Source organism: Brachyhypopomus gauderio, unplaced genomic scaffold (assembly GCF_052324685.1).
Source record: "Brachyhypopomus gauderio isolate BG-103 unplaced genomic scaffold, BGAUD_0.2 sc67, whole genome shotgun sequence".
Taxonomy (NCBI): Eukaryota; Metazoa; Chordata; class Actinopteri; order Gymnotiformes; family Hypopomidae; genus Brachyhypopomus; species Brachyhypopomus gauderio.
In genome coordinates this window covers 1,400,421-1,413,023 of record NW_027506888.1, presented here as the reverse complement: position 1 = coordinate 1,413,023, position 12,603 = coordinate 1,400,421, and the positions used below count along the sequence as shown (strand labels likewise).

Sequence of the window (12,603 nt, the reverse complement as noted above, 5' to 3'; positions counted from 1 at the left end):
GCTGACTGTCTATACAATCAACTCCTGATGTGGCAACCATCAAAATCCCTGAGAACACTTCTGTCCTTTGTATATCCTTTGTCCTCAAGTGACGACTATCAACTGCCCAATCCAGTGTTGATTGCCCAGGTGCCCTCACCTTCATCCCACAGTGACCCCTCCTTGAACTCCTCTTCCTCCTCACCTTCATCCCACACTTAACCCCCTAAACTCCTTGTCTTCCTCCTCCTTCCTCCTCCCACATTCCAAAATGTATATAAGGTCCTCCCAAATAGACTACAGTAGAACGGGTTGTAATCCACTTGATGTTACATGGTGATCTGATTCCTGAAGGCCAAATTTCTAAGAGGACTGAAGCCATGAGTGTGCGTTATACTGTTGAAGAGGCTGTAGAGCTGATGTTCTCAGATGTCCAGCAAGACGACTATGATTCAGAAGTGGAGGATGTATCTGAGGAAGAAGATGGGGAGGAATACAACCCAGAGCATAATGAATCATCATCATCAGAAGAAGAAGAAAACCCTAAACCTGAAAGAGAGACTGTGCTTTCAAAAAATGGCAAAATAACATGGTCCTCAGCAGCATATGGCCAACATGGCAGGTATGCAGAACAAAACGTCATAAAGATGACCCCAGGACCTACAAGGTATGCCGTTTCTCATGCTCATGATATTGTCTCTACATTCTACCTGTTCATCACACCAGCAATAGAAAAAATAATCCTGGAGATGACAAATCTGGAGGGTTTTCGCAAATATGGAGACAGCTGGAAAAAGATGGATGAGATTGACCTGCAGGCCTACCTAGGGCTGCTAATTTTAGCAGGTGTGTACAGGTCCCGAGGTGAGGCTGCAGCTAGTCTATGGGATGCAGAGAGTGGAAGGCCAATTTTCAGAGCCACAATGCCACTCAAACTCTTTCAAACCTATTCAAGACTGCTACGATTTGATGACCGTGAGTCAAGACCAGCAAGACGTGTGACAGACAAACTTGCAGCCATAAGAGAGGTATGGGACAAGTGGGAGGAGCGGCTGCCCTACCTCTACAATCCAGGGCCTGACGTAACAGTGGATGAGCAACTGGTTCCATTTAGAGGTAATTGTTTTCATATTTGTATTAAAAGTTATTTTTACTATAGATTTATTTGACTGCTTTTTGTTACACTGATACTAATCACTGGTACTAATGTCTTTTGTCCAAAGGTCGTTGTCCTTTCCGGCAGTATATGCCCAGCAAGCCAGCAAAATATGGCATCAATTCATGGGTGGCTTGCGATGCCAAATCAAGCTATGCTTGGAAAATGCAAGTTTATACTGGGAAGCCGACCAGTGGATGCCCAGAGAAGAACCAGGGGATGAGAGTTGTGCTTGATGTGACAGAGGGACTGAGGGGTCACAATGTGACATGTGACAATTTCTTCACCTCTTATGAACTTGGACAGCAGCTCCTGAAGAGGAAGATCACCATGGTTGGTACAGTAAGAAAAAACAAGCCTGAGCTCCCACCTGCACTGCTTGCGTCAAAGGAGAGAAAGGTCTTCTCCTCAAAGTTTGTTTTCACGCCCACCACCACTGTAGTGTCCTACCTTCCAAAGAAATACAAAAATGTAGTTCTTCTGAGCACACTGCACAAAGATGGTGACATTAGTGATCGTGAGGACAGGAAGCCAATCATCATCCTGGACTACAACCGCAACAAAGGAGGTGTGGACAACCTGGATAAGGTGATTGGAACATATAGCTGCAGAAGAATGACTGCACGCTGGCCCCTGGTCATCTTCCACAACATCATTGATGTTTCCTGCTACAATGCATTTGTGATTTGGAGAGAGACCAACCCGACATGGATGCCTCATAAGCAGAACAAGAGGAGATTGTTCCTGGAGCAGCTTGGAAAGGCACTTGTAACTCCACTCATTGAGAGAAGGAAGCATGTCCCTCGCACAGAAGCCTCAGTAGCAATTGTTAAAGCTATTCAGAGTGCAGAAGCTCCAGATCAACCTGAGGATGCAGCTACCACAGCCACTGCCCCAGCTAGGGCAAGTAAGAGGAAAAGATGCCAGTTCTGCCCTCCAAAGAAGGACTGTAAAACACACACTGTGTGCTGCGGGTGTAAGAAATATATCTGCAAAGGCTGTGCACTTGCATACTGCCCTACATGTGCTAAGTAAATGAATGGGTTATGTTATATTTCACATTTTTTTATTGTACATTACCTTAAATTGCTCGTTGAAGAAAAAATAAAGAAATTTGGGATGAATAAAAATGCATTCAAAACTCCTTTTTGCTATTTTTTTAGTGTTTTTTAGGGTTTAGTGAAGACCGGTCATTTTGACCGCGAAGCTGCGGGGGGTATACAGGAAATGAGGAAGGCCGGAGGGTTAAGATAATTCAGTACAGCAGGCCACGTAGAGCACACAGCGGTGTTATGCTGGTGTAGGGCTGTAGTGGAGTAGCGGTGGTCAGAACGGTCCAAGGTCGAGAGGCGAGAGCAGAGTCCGGGAGGTATCCAGGGATCAGGCGGGAGACGTGGTCTAGGGGGCAAGCAGAGTTCGGTACACAGGCAGACAGACCGGAGAAAAGGCTTGGTATGCAACAACATGGAGGCAATACTTCGCAACCAGGAAGTGTAGTTCTGGTGCTTAAGTATGTATGGAATGTGGGCGTGGTGGTGAAACAGGTGAACTTGATTATGTCATCGGCTATTCCTGACATTACCCCTCCGCAACGGAGCGTCTCTAGACGCTCCACGCCTCGAAGGCGGCCGGCCACGACCCCGGGGGGCAGGGAAATGTGGGTGTGCAGCATGAAAGTCAGCAATGAGCGACGGGCAGAGGACATCGCGAGCGGATACCCAGGCCCGTTCCTCGGGACCATATCCCTCCCAGTCGACGAGATACTGGAGACCTCCACGTCGACGTCGTGATTCCAGTAATTCCCGTACAATGTAAGCAGGTCTACCGTCAATGTCCAGAGGTTCCGGGGGGCGGTCCTGTAACGGGGATACTGACATGGGGCTGTAATGGACAGGCTTCAGGAGGGAGACGTGGAAAACGGGATGAATGCGGTATTGGGGGGGTAGCAAGAGTTTATAGGTGACCGCATTTACCCTGCGAAGGATCTTGAAAGGTCCGATGTATCGGGGCTTGAGCTTGTGGCAAGGTTGGCGGAGGTTGAGGTTGCGGGTGGACAGCCACACTCGCTGACTGGGATGATGGATGAGAGCGGGGAGACGACGGCGGTCAGCATTCATACGGCGGGTGTGGAGCGCGCGCCGCAACTGTACGTGCGCGAGCTCCCAGGCACGGGCACTATTCTTTAGCCAGTCGTCCAGAGCGGGAACATCAGCGGGAGTTTTATCCCAAGGGAAGAACGGAGGCTGGTAACCGTATACACATTGGAAAGGGGTTAGTTTGGTGGACGAATGAATGATGGAGTTTCGAGCGTATTCGGCCCGGGGGATATATTTATGCCAGTCCCTCCGAGAAGAGCAGTACTGGCGGAGAAAACGACCTAGCTCCTGGTTATATCGCTCTACTTCACCGTTAGACTGGGGGTGGTATCTGGAGGTTAGGCTGGCAGTAATCCCGAGTAGCTTACAGAACTGAGTCCAGACGCGGGAGGTGAATTGCACGCCTATATCCGACACAATGTCTTCAGGTAGTCCATATATTCGAAACACGTAGTGAAACACATCTGAGGCTGTTTCCATAGCAGTGGGTAGTTTTGGTCGTGGGATTAGGCGGCACATCTTCGAGAATCTGTCTACGATCACGAGCACTACTGTGTTGCCACCGGAGACAGGTAAGTCCGTGATGAAGTCGATGGCTAGATGAGACCATGGACGGCGGGGTATCGACAATGGGAGGAGCTGACCGGTGGGCAGCGCTCGAGGGGTGCGTGACTGTGCGCATACAGCGCAGGCGAGAACATAGTCGCGAATGTCCTCCTCCCATGACGGCCACCAGTATTTCTGTGAGATCAGGTGTTTAGTGCGGGTTATACCGGGATGACCAGTGCTGGGAGTGTCATGTGCGAGTTGGAGGAGACGTCCCCGGATCGGAACAGGGACATATTGTTTGTCATCAGGGCCGTCCGCAGGGCCCGGGTCGGCGCGAAGCGCATCTTCCAGGTCGTCTTGGATATCCCACCGGATGAGGTCGATGAAGCAGGATTCCCCGAGGATATGGTCAGGTGTTTTGTTGTTCAGCGTTCTATCATGAATCCGAGATAACGCGTCCGCTTTGGTGTTTCTGGACCCTGGTCGGTAGTGCACTGTGAACTTGAAGCGGGAAAAGAACAGTGCCCATCGAGCTTGTCGGGGATTGAGCCGTCGTGCGGACCTGATGTACTCCAGGTTCTTATGATCCGTGTATACCTGAAAGGGGTGCTCCGCTCCCTCCAACCAGTGTCGCCAGTGTTCGAGAGCCAGTTTCATAGCTAAGAGTTCACGGTCACCTACGTCGTAGTTCACTTCGGCCGGTTTCAGCTTCTTAGAAAGATAGGCACACGGGAACAGCTTGGGCGGATTACCTTGTCTCTGCGACAGAACAGCCCCCACTCCTACGTTTGATGCGTCGACTTCGACGATGAATGGTAACGTGGGGTCCGGAAGATGTAGTAGGGGGGCGCTGGTGAATGCGGTCTTCAGCGTGTTAAACGCATGATCCGCTAGAGGCGTCCATACGAAGTGGCGCCTCTTTCCCCCCTTAAGGAGGTCGGTAAGGGGGGCCGCCACCGAACCAAAACCCCTGATGAACCGACGACAGAAGTTGGCGAATCCAAGGAACCGTTGGAGATCCTTGACAGAGCGGGGAACTGGCCAGTTAGCGACGGCTTCCACTTTGTCGTCGTCCATGCCGATGCGTCCTGGAGAGAGGGTACAGCCTAGGAAGGAGATAGTCGGTGCGTGAAACTCGCATTTTTCTGCCTTCACATACAAGCCGTTCTCTCGTAGACGTTGCAAGACCGAAGAAACGTGTTGTATGTGGTCCTGGACAGAGGGGGAATAGATCAAGATATCATCAATATAGACGAACACGTATTTGTCAATCATGTCCCGGAATATGTCATCCATGAACGCCTGAAATACAGACGGACTATTTGACAGTCCGTATGGCATTACTAAATACTCATAGTGCCCTCTGGCGGTGACGAAGGCAGTTTTCCACTCATCCCCCGCGCGGATCCTGATCAAGTTATACGCGCTCCTGAGATCAAGTTTGGTGAAGATCGTAGCCCCCATCAACCATTCTTGTGAGGCAGAGATGAAAGGCAGGGGGTAAGCGAATTTGGATGTAACAGCGTTCAGGGCCCGGTAATCTATACAAGGACGTAAACCCCCATCCTTCTTCTCTACGAAGAAGAACCCCGCCGCGACAGGGGACGTGGACGGGCGGATAAACCCCTTCTGGAGAGCTTCGCTGACGTACGCTTCCATGGCGGCATCTTCTGGACGGGACAGCGGGTAAGGTTTTGTTCTCTTAGGTAGAGTCACCCCGGGAAGGAGGTCTATGGCACAGTCGCAAGCTCTATGAGGAGGAAGCATACTAGCGTGCTCCTTATTAAACATGTCTTTGAATGCACAATATTGTTCAGGAACCGCATCAGAGAGGGGCGTTTCAGGGCTCTCGACCGTCGAGGAGCGAAGGGGTAAGTGCACACAATTCTGCAGGCAGCGCGGTCTCCACGCGATTAATTCCCGTTTCTGCCAGGAGATGACCGGATCGTGTTCTCTCAGCCAGGGAAAACCGAGAATCACTGAATCACGAGGGGCGGAGACCAGATAGAATTGTCTCAGTTCAGAGTGAAACAGCCCAACCCGGAGGAGCAACGGCTTGGTACGTAACTTTACCATTCCAGTACCAATGGGTTGTCTACTCACAGAATTCACTCTCAAGGGGGGATTCACTTTTTCAACGGGAATATTTAACGATTTTGCTAACTCGCTATCGAGGAAGTCCCCTCCTGCGCCTGAGTTGACCAAAGCTGAGAAACAGTGGTCAATACCCCCCCAGGTGAGCTGTACAGGTAGGGTAAGTTGGGACTTGGCACACAGAGAAAATAAAGGTGGTCTTACTTCGGTTTGTGAGGGGGAGCCCTCGTGGGGACGAGATGGTCGTGTGGAACATTGGTCACGGAAGTGACCCTCCTCGCCGCAGTAGAGGCAGAGCCCCTCACGTATGCGACGAGCTCTCTCCAGGGGATTGAGCGGAGACCGGCCCAGCTGCATAGCCTTTCCTGAGAAACGAGATGACTGGTTGGGGGGAGTGGTCGAGCATGCACCGGCTGAAACGGGATGGTGAGTAGTGAGTAGTTTATCTACGTTCACCGCTGTTTGTATGAACTCAGTAAGGGATCGCTCTTCTCCTCGACAGGCCATCTCAACCTGCAGATCTGTCCTCAGACCATGGTGAAACACAGTCTTTAGGGCGGTCTCACTCCAGCCACTACCAGCAGCCAGCGTACGGAATTCCCAGGCGTAATCTGCAGCGCTGCGTCTCCCCTGCTTGATCTCGCATAGCTGGGTACCGACATCGTGACCTGCAGCGGGGTGATCGAAGACGGATTTGAGTAGTTCTGTGAAGCGGCGTTCGGACCCCAGGGCGGAATCTCCGCTGTTCCAAAGAGCTGTAGCCCAGGTCCCTGCTTCTCCGGTCAGGAAGGACAGCATACAATCCACCCGTTGTCGATCTGTCTGGTACTGGACTGGGTGGTACGTGAAGTACATTGAGCACTGCATTAAAAAGTTCCGGCAACGCTCCGGAGAGCCATCATACCGTTCAGGTACAGCCACTGGGATGTCTGCGAGGAGCATAGCAGCGGTCAAGGGAACAGGTGTCACGGGATTGGCACTTTGGGTGTTCTGGGGTATGGTCTCGGAGAACTGTCGATCGTACCTCGTCAGAACTGTGACCTGCGTCTTTCGATGAGCCGGACGAGTCTGAGTTTCCGCAGGATCTGTGTTGATGGCGAAGTATTCTGTAACGAATGGAACACGCGAGGAGAGATCCTGATGTGGAAGTGAGTGCTTTTTATTAAGATAATTCAGTACAGCAGGCCACGTAGAGCACACAGCGGTGTTATGCTGGTGTAGGGCTGTAGTGGAGTAGCGGTGGTCAGAACGGTCCGAGGTCGAGAGGCGAGAGCAGAGTCCGGGAGGTATCCAGGGATCAGGCGGGAGACGTGGTCTAGGGGGCAAGCAGAGTTCGGTACACAGGCAGACAGACCGGAGAAAAGGCTTGGTATGCAACAACATGGAGGCAATACTTCGCAACCAGGAAGTGTAGTTCTGGTGCTTAAGTATGTATGGAATGTGGGCGTGGTGGTGAAACAGGTGAACTTGATTATGTCATCGGCTATTCCTGACAATGAACTTTTACAGGGGTCCACATGAGCAACTTCACTTGTGTCACGAACAACAACTTCACTTGTGTCACCACTTTCGCACCAACGATAATTCGAAAGCGGGGACCGGGGGGGGGGGGGGGGGATGAACGAAAGTCACTGAGGCAAGGGGGGGGGGGGGGGCTGTAGGTGAGGTGACGACTACAATTGCGACAACATGTCACTCAAGCGAACCGAAACACTCAAACGCCTAACGTTAATTAGTCTGACTAACTTAATATACTAATCAACTGCATCAATTGTTTTAAATATTGAAATTACAACTGGTGACTTGACTAGGACTTGAAGTTTAAGACTTGGGACTTGACTCGAGACTCGCTTGTATTGACTTGGGACTTGACTCAAGACTTGATTGTATTAACTTGGGACTTGACTCGAGACTTGATTGTGAAGATTGAGATGTATTTAGTGACTTGTTCACATGTCTGATGCATACTGCCCACTCGCCTACTGAATGAACGTACTGTTTTGAATCTAGTGCAAACTGCTTAATTATGCCATTTCAGACACTTAGTCATGTCTCCTCTCTCTGATGTCATTTCATTTGAATCTCGCCTGATAAAACCCTTGTATAAAATGTTTTATTTACCAAATACATGTTTAACTCAATATTTTGAAAAATACATGAAAAATATAAACAAAAACTTCTTTTTAAAACTTTTGACTGAATGATTTAGTCATGTGTTTGACACTTTCAAGAGCTAGCTTTTCAAATCACGGACGTAATTGGGGGGGGGGGGGGGGTTTACGGTAAAAACCAAATATTTAAGTAGCGACGATTCCATGTCCCCCCACATTTTAACAGTTAAAAAACAAATATTTAAATAGCGACAAATCTAGCGCTAGGACCATGCAAAAAATGACCACTCTGAGCTCCGCTCCGGCAACACTTTACGTTCTCCGCACACCCCCCCTGTCAACAATTTTCGTTCGACACCCCCCCCCCTCCCCCAACGATCTGGAACACACCAGCACCCCCATTTGTGTCCCCCCCACCTATGAAATCAAAATTACGTCCATGACTCAAATCATCACTAACACTCCCATTGCTACTATCTATTTATACATTTTAATTTGCCCTCACAGTTTCACACATTGTAGAATTTAAAACATTTGCAAAAATGTGTAGGATCTATAATTCCCAGTTACCAGCCCTGTGATGGCTAAACTCTTGTTTTCTTCTGTCTACAGAGTAACCTTATATATTTGCATTAAACATGCATGTTATGGCGTTGTGTATGCCATGCCTGCAGAGCCTTGCAGAAAGAGTAATGCATAGAGAGTTTCTTCACATGTCGTGCCCCTCTCAGATTAGCTAAGATCAGGAAGGTTATGGAGCATCTCTTTAATGAGCAGACACATATACAGCTCAGCATGTATGGCAATTTTATTACGGTCATCATTTATACAGTGGTTTCTAAATCATAAACTTTCACATTTCCATTCTGCCATTTACACCACAGGGGCACTGGAATTCTTACAAGGTTTTCAGCCAATCTTGGCTTGAGAAAAACCAGCAGGGAGTGAGGTAGTAACAGAACAGTGACAATCAATAGTCAAGCAATAAATATTGCACAATAAACAGATAATGTGATGTGATGATTTATTGTAATAGGTTATTCCGACAGCAACAAAAACATTTGGCATAATGGCATAAAATTGTTATTGCTATTTAATGATTTTTAACAATAAGATGTAAAATTATTAGATAAATGTTCAAAATAGATGACAGGAAATTTTATTATTTTTCAGTGTTATTACAACTCATCACTCAAACACTGAACATAGAAATACCCTAACAGTGACATCAGTGAGGTGCAATGGATGAACTCTTAGAGATTAATGTTTTGCACAAAAAAGAGAGAAAATAAATACAAATAAATAAAACGTTGATGTTTTACAGTTCAAGGCATCAGGCATTGCAAACACTCTACATACTCAAGGACAGAATACGGACAGTAAGGGACTTGAACCAAAATACCTGGGAGCGAAGGAGCAAGACCAAGCAGGAACCATGAACAGAGGTGAAATACAACAGGATTAAACAGGATTAAATACACAGAAACTAACTAGACACAGGTGAGATCACTGATGACAGGGGCGAGACAGACAGACGGGGAACCATGGCGACAGAAAACAAGGCGGGACTAACAGGCATGGAAAAACCCTGACACACCAAACAGGACGACAGGGAATGACAGCTAGCAGAGGGGGGCGGAGCCCTATGTGACAATTACATACACACATAAATATGCATAGAGATAATAATACATACACATGCATATATGCATAGAGAATATTATATATGTGGCAGAGTGAGATTTTTGGGGCAATCCCACTAATTCCCTCCCTAATTGTAAATTGCGGTGGAGCCGTGTGAGTCGCGGGGCAGGTTTATCCTGGCGTTATAAATAGTGTGGTTACTGTGTGGGGTGTGGTTACTGGGGCAGACTCCCTTCTGTCATCCTGTTTCTCCAGCACCTTTAAGGCAATGTTGTGTTTGATGTGAAATTTGGTTTCCTAGGTTTGTACCGTTGGCCTGAAGAATAACTCCCATCGCTGTAATTATTTCTAAATGTGATGGGAAGAAGCATTGATGAATTGCTCTGTAATGAAATGCAGCTTGGAGCAGATGAAAGTCTCTGACTTGATTGCTCTAGACTAAAAAAGAAAAAAAAATCAGAAAAGCTTACAAAGAACATAATTTAATATACACATACACACAAGTGTAGCACAGTCCAGTAGGAACACACTCACCATACTGTCATGACACCAAAATTATTATTTTTGTCTGAGTCAGATGAATTGGTGTCCTCACTGCTGGAAATGTCTTCATTAGAAGATCCCGGAAAACGTGCCATCAACCCGGGAACACAGGAGAATATATAACAGAATGACACAGGAAAATAACCCGAAACAGAGGAATCCCGTGCAGTATTCCGATTTAAGATTTGCAGCGTCTGATTAATTTGGAGAGGCAGTATTAACACGGAAATGCATCGGCATCTTACGTAAAGGCTACTGTTAATTTGGCGACATGTTTTCGATAACTGAATATAACAGAAACAACGGGTATGCAGGCCCGTAGCCAGGGGGGATCGTTCGATTCCCCCCCCCCCCCCCCGCCCCTGCACCCTCCCTCCGTACACACATGCCCCTCAAGATAGGTAGGCTATTCAATGAATGAATTGTTAATCTCCTGTGAATATACAGACTCACAACAAACCTATAACAGTATTGCCAACTCTCACGCAATGAGCGTGAGACACACGCATTTGACCGTTTTCACAAGCTCAAACGCCATACATCCGATTTCTCACGCTGAAAAAAAATCACGTTTATTTATTTCCGATCTACATCTATGATTCAATGAGTTACTAGTTCGCTCTAGCGCCAACCACCGGCGATCGATCGAGGAAACATATAAGACATAACCCCCCCCCCCCCCCCCCCCCCCCGTCACCGTTTGACACACACACCACCCACTTCCCCCCGCCCCCAAATCAAATCTCAGTCCTAGTGATTTTGAAAAGTTGGCAACCTTGCTTATAATGAATAATATATGTGTAAATTAAAAAGTTTGAAGTGTGCTCGCGTATTTAGGGGGCATTGGAGTAGAGAGCCAAATAAAGTCCACTTTTGGGGGGAAAAGATCCCCCCCATCACAATGCTGGCTACGGGCCTGGTATGTCTCTGCTGCCTTGAAACATTAATACACAACTTCGCTTTACAACTCGTCTAGTACGGAAAATTTTATGTCGTATCAGATGCCACAAATTCTTAATACATGCAAAGCTTTACATAATCATTCGGTCTGTACAAATTTACACTTTTTCACACGAATCATTTTGGAACAGGATGAGCTTTTCTGAGGTTTAGGTTTTTCAATAAAAGGCATAATCTAGACAACGTCACATTTATTTAAGTAAACGAGTATAATTGTTTTTAGAAAAGGCAACTTAAATCTCTAGGAGACCGTTTGGTGCCAGGCCATACAAGAACTAACGTATTTAAAATAAATCCCGTTGTATCTCTATCTATATTTAATGCTTTGTACATTGAGGTAAGAATCAATTTTCACCTGAGTCTTTAGTCGGCTGAAGCATGAGCTCCTTGCTGATTTGAAGTTTGAACAGATTTGTTTCTTCTTCCATAAAGCAAGCTGCCTACCCGAGAAAAATCCCACATAATTTTCCTTTCGCTCGTGTCGTGATTGACCGATTTTGTTTATTTATTTATTAGCAATTTACTGTAATTCCACAAATGTTCTATGTCACTATATATACAGTGATTAACTACCTTACCTACAGTGGAATCAGTTTTAATAATATTTTAGAGGATAGGGTGGGCTTTGATTTGATAGCAAATGTGTCCCCCCCAATGTCAAACCCGCTCCTACGCCCTTGTGTGCAGCTCTGCTAAAAGCTAATAAAGCAAACAGGATGCCCGGTAGCAAGCATGGAGGAAAGAACGAGAAGCGCAACTGTGGTCTTCCTCTGTGCTTTTCCATCGTGGTCTCTTGATGCAAAGGTGGAAGAGTCAGCCATCAGGACTTCTCCCCCGTGCACTGCTCACCTCTCACAGGCACGGAAGAGCTGGTTGCGCTCTGCACCGGCCAAAGTGCAGAACTCCTCTAGAGTTTGAAGAAGAGGGTAGTCCGCCCCGTATACGTAAGCTAAAATAGTGTATCTTTATGCAGATTCTACTGTACTATGTTTTCTTCTCCCTGGAAGACATTGAGGACATTTATTTGGAAATTTGATTACTTGGTTTGATGCAAGCTGTCGGAGCGCAGACTGTGACTGTTAATAAAAGCATGGATTCGATCATGGAGAGGCTCATAGCTCTACAGGCGAAAATGGATCAGTTGGGAGACTGCTGACTTGAGAGGAGTTTCTCACTGCACCCGTGCCGGAGGCCCAGGAGAGTCCTGGACCCATGCCGGCACCCCGCCAGCAGACACCTTCGTTTCCTGTCCCCACGACCTGGAAGGGGTCAGCCCATAAACTTAAAGCCCGCCTGGAGTCTGCCCATGTACCTGAGGCCCGCCTGGGGCCCACAGTGACTGTACCACCAGCCTGTGTGCTAAAAACTGAAACTGTTTTTGTGCCCCCTGCTTGTGCTGCCTGTTCCATGCCTGTATCCCCATTTTTGCCCTGTTCAGTCCCTGGTTTTGTACCATTTGTGTCCAGCTGCC

The 12,603-nt window shown here is 47.5% G+C and overlaps 1 long non-coding RNA gene across 1 annotated transcript; it reads right to left on the bottom strand.

Moving 5' to 3' along the window:
- Positions 1-8,992: 8,992 nt before the first annotated feature.
- LOC143490834 (uncharacterized) lies at positions 8,993-12,179 on the bottom strand. Its single transcript, XR_013124997.1, has 3 exons — positions 11,488-12,179; positions 10,164-10,236; positions 8,993-10,067 (listed from the first exon to the last, which is right to left on the bottom strand). It is a non-coding gene; the product is annotated as an uncharacterized LOC143490834 (long non-coding RNA).
- Positions 12,180-12,603: the final 424 nt, after the last annotated feature.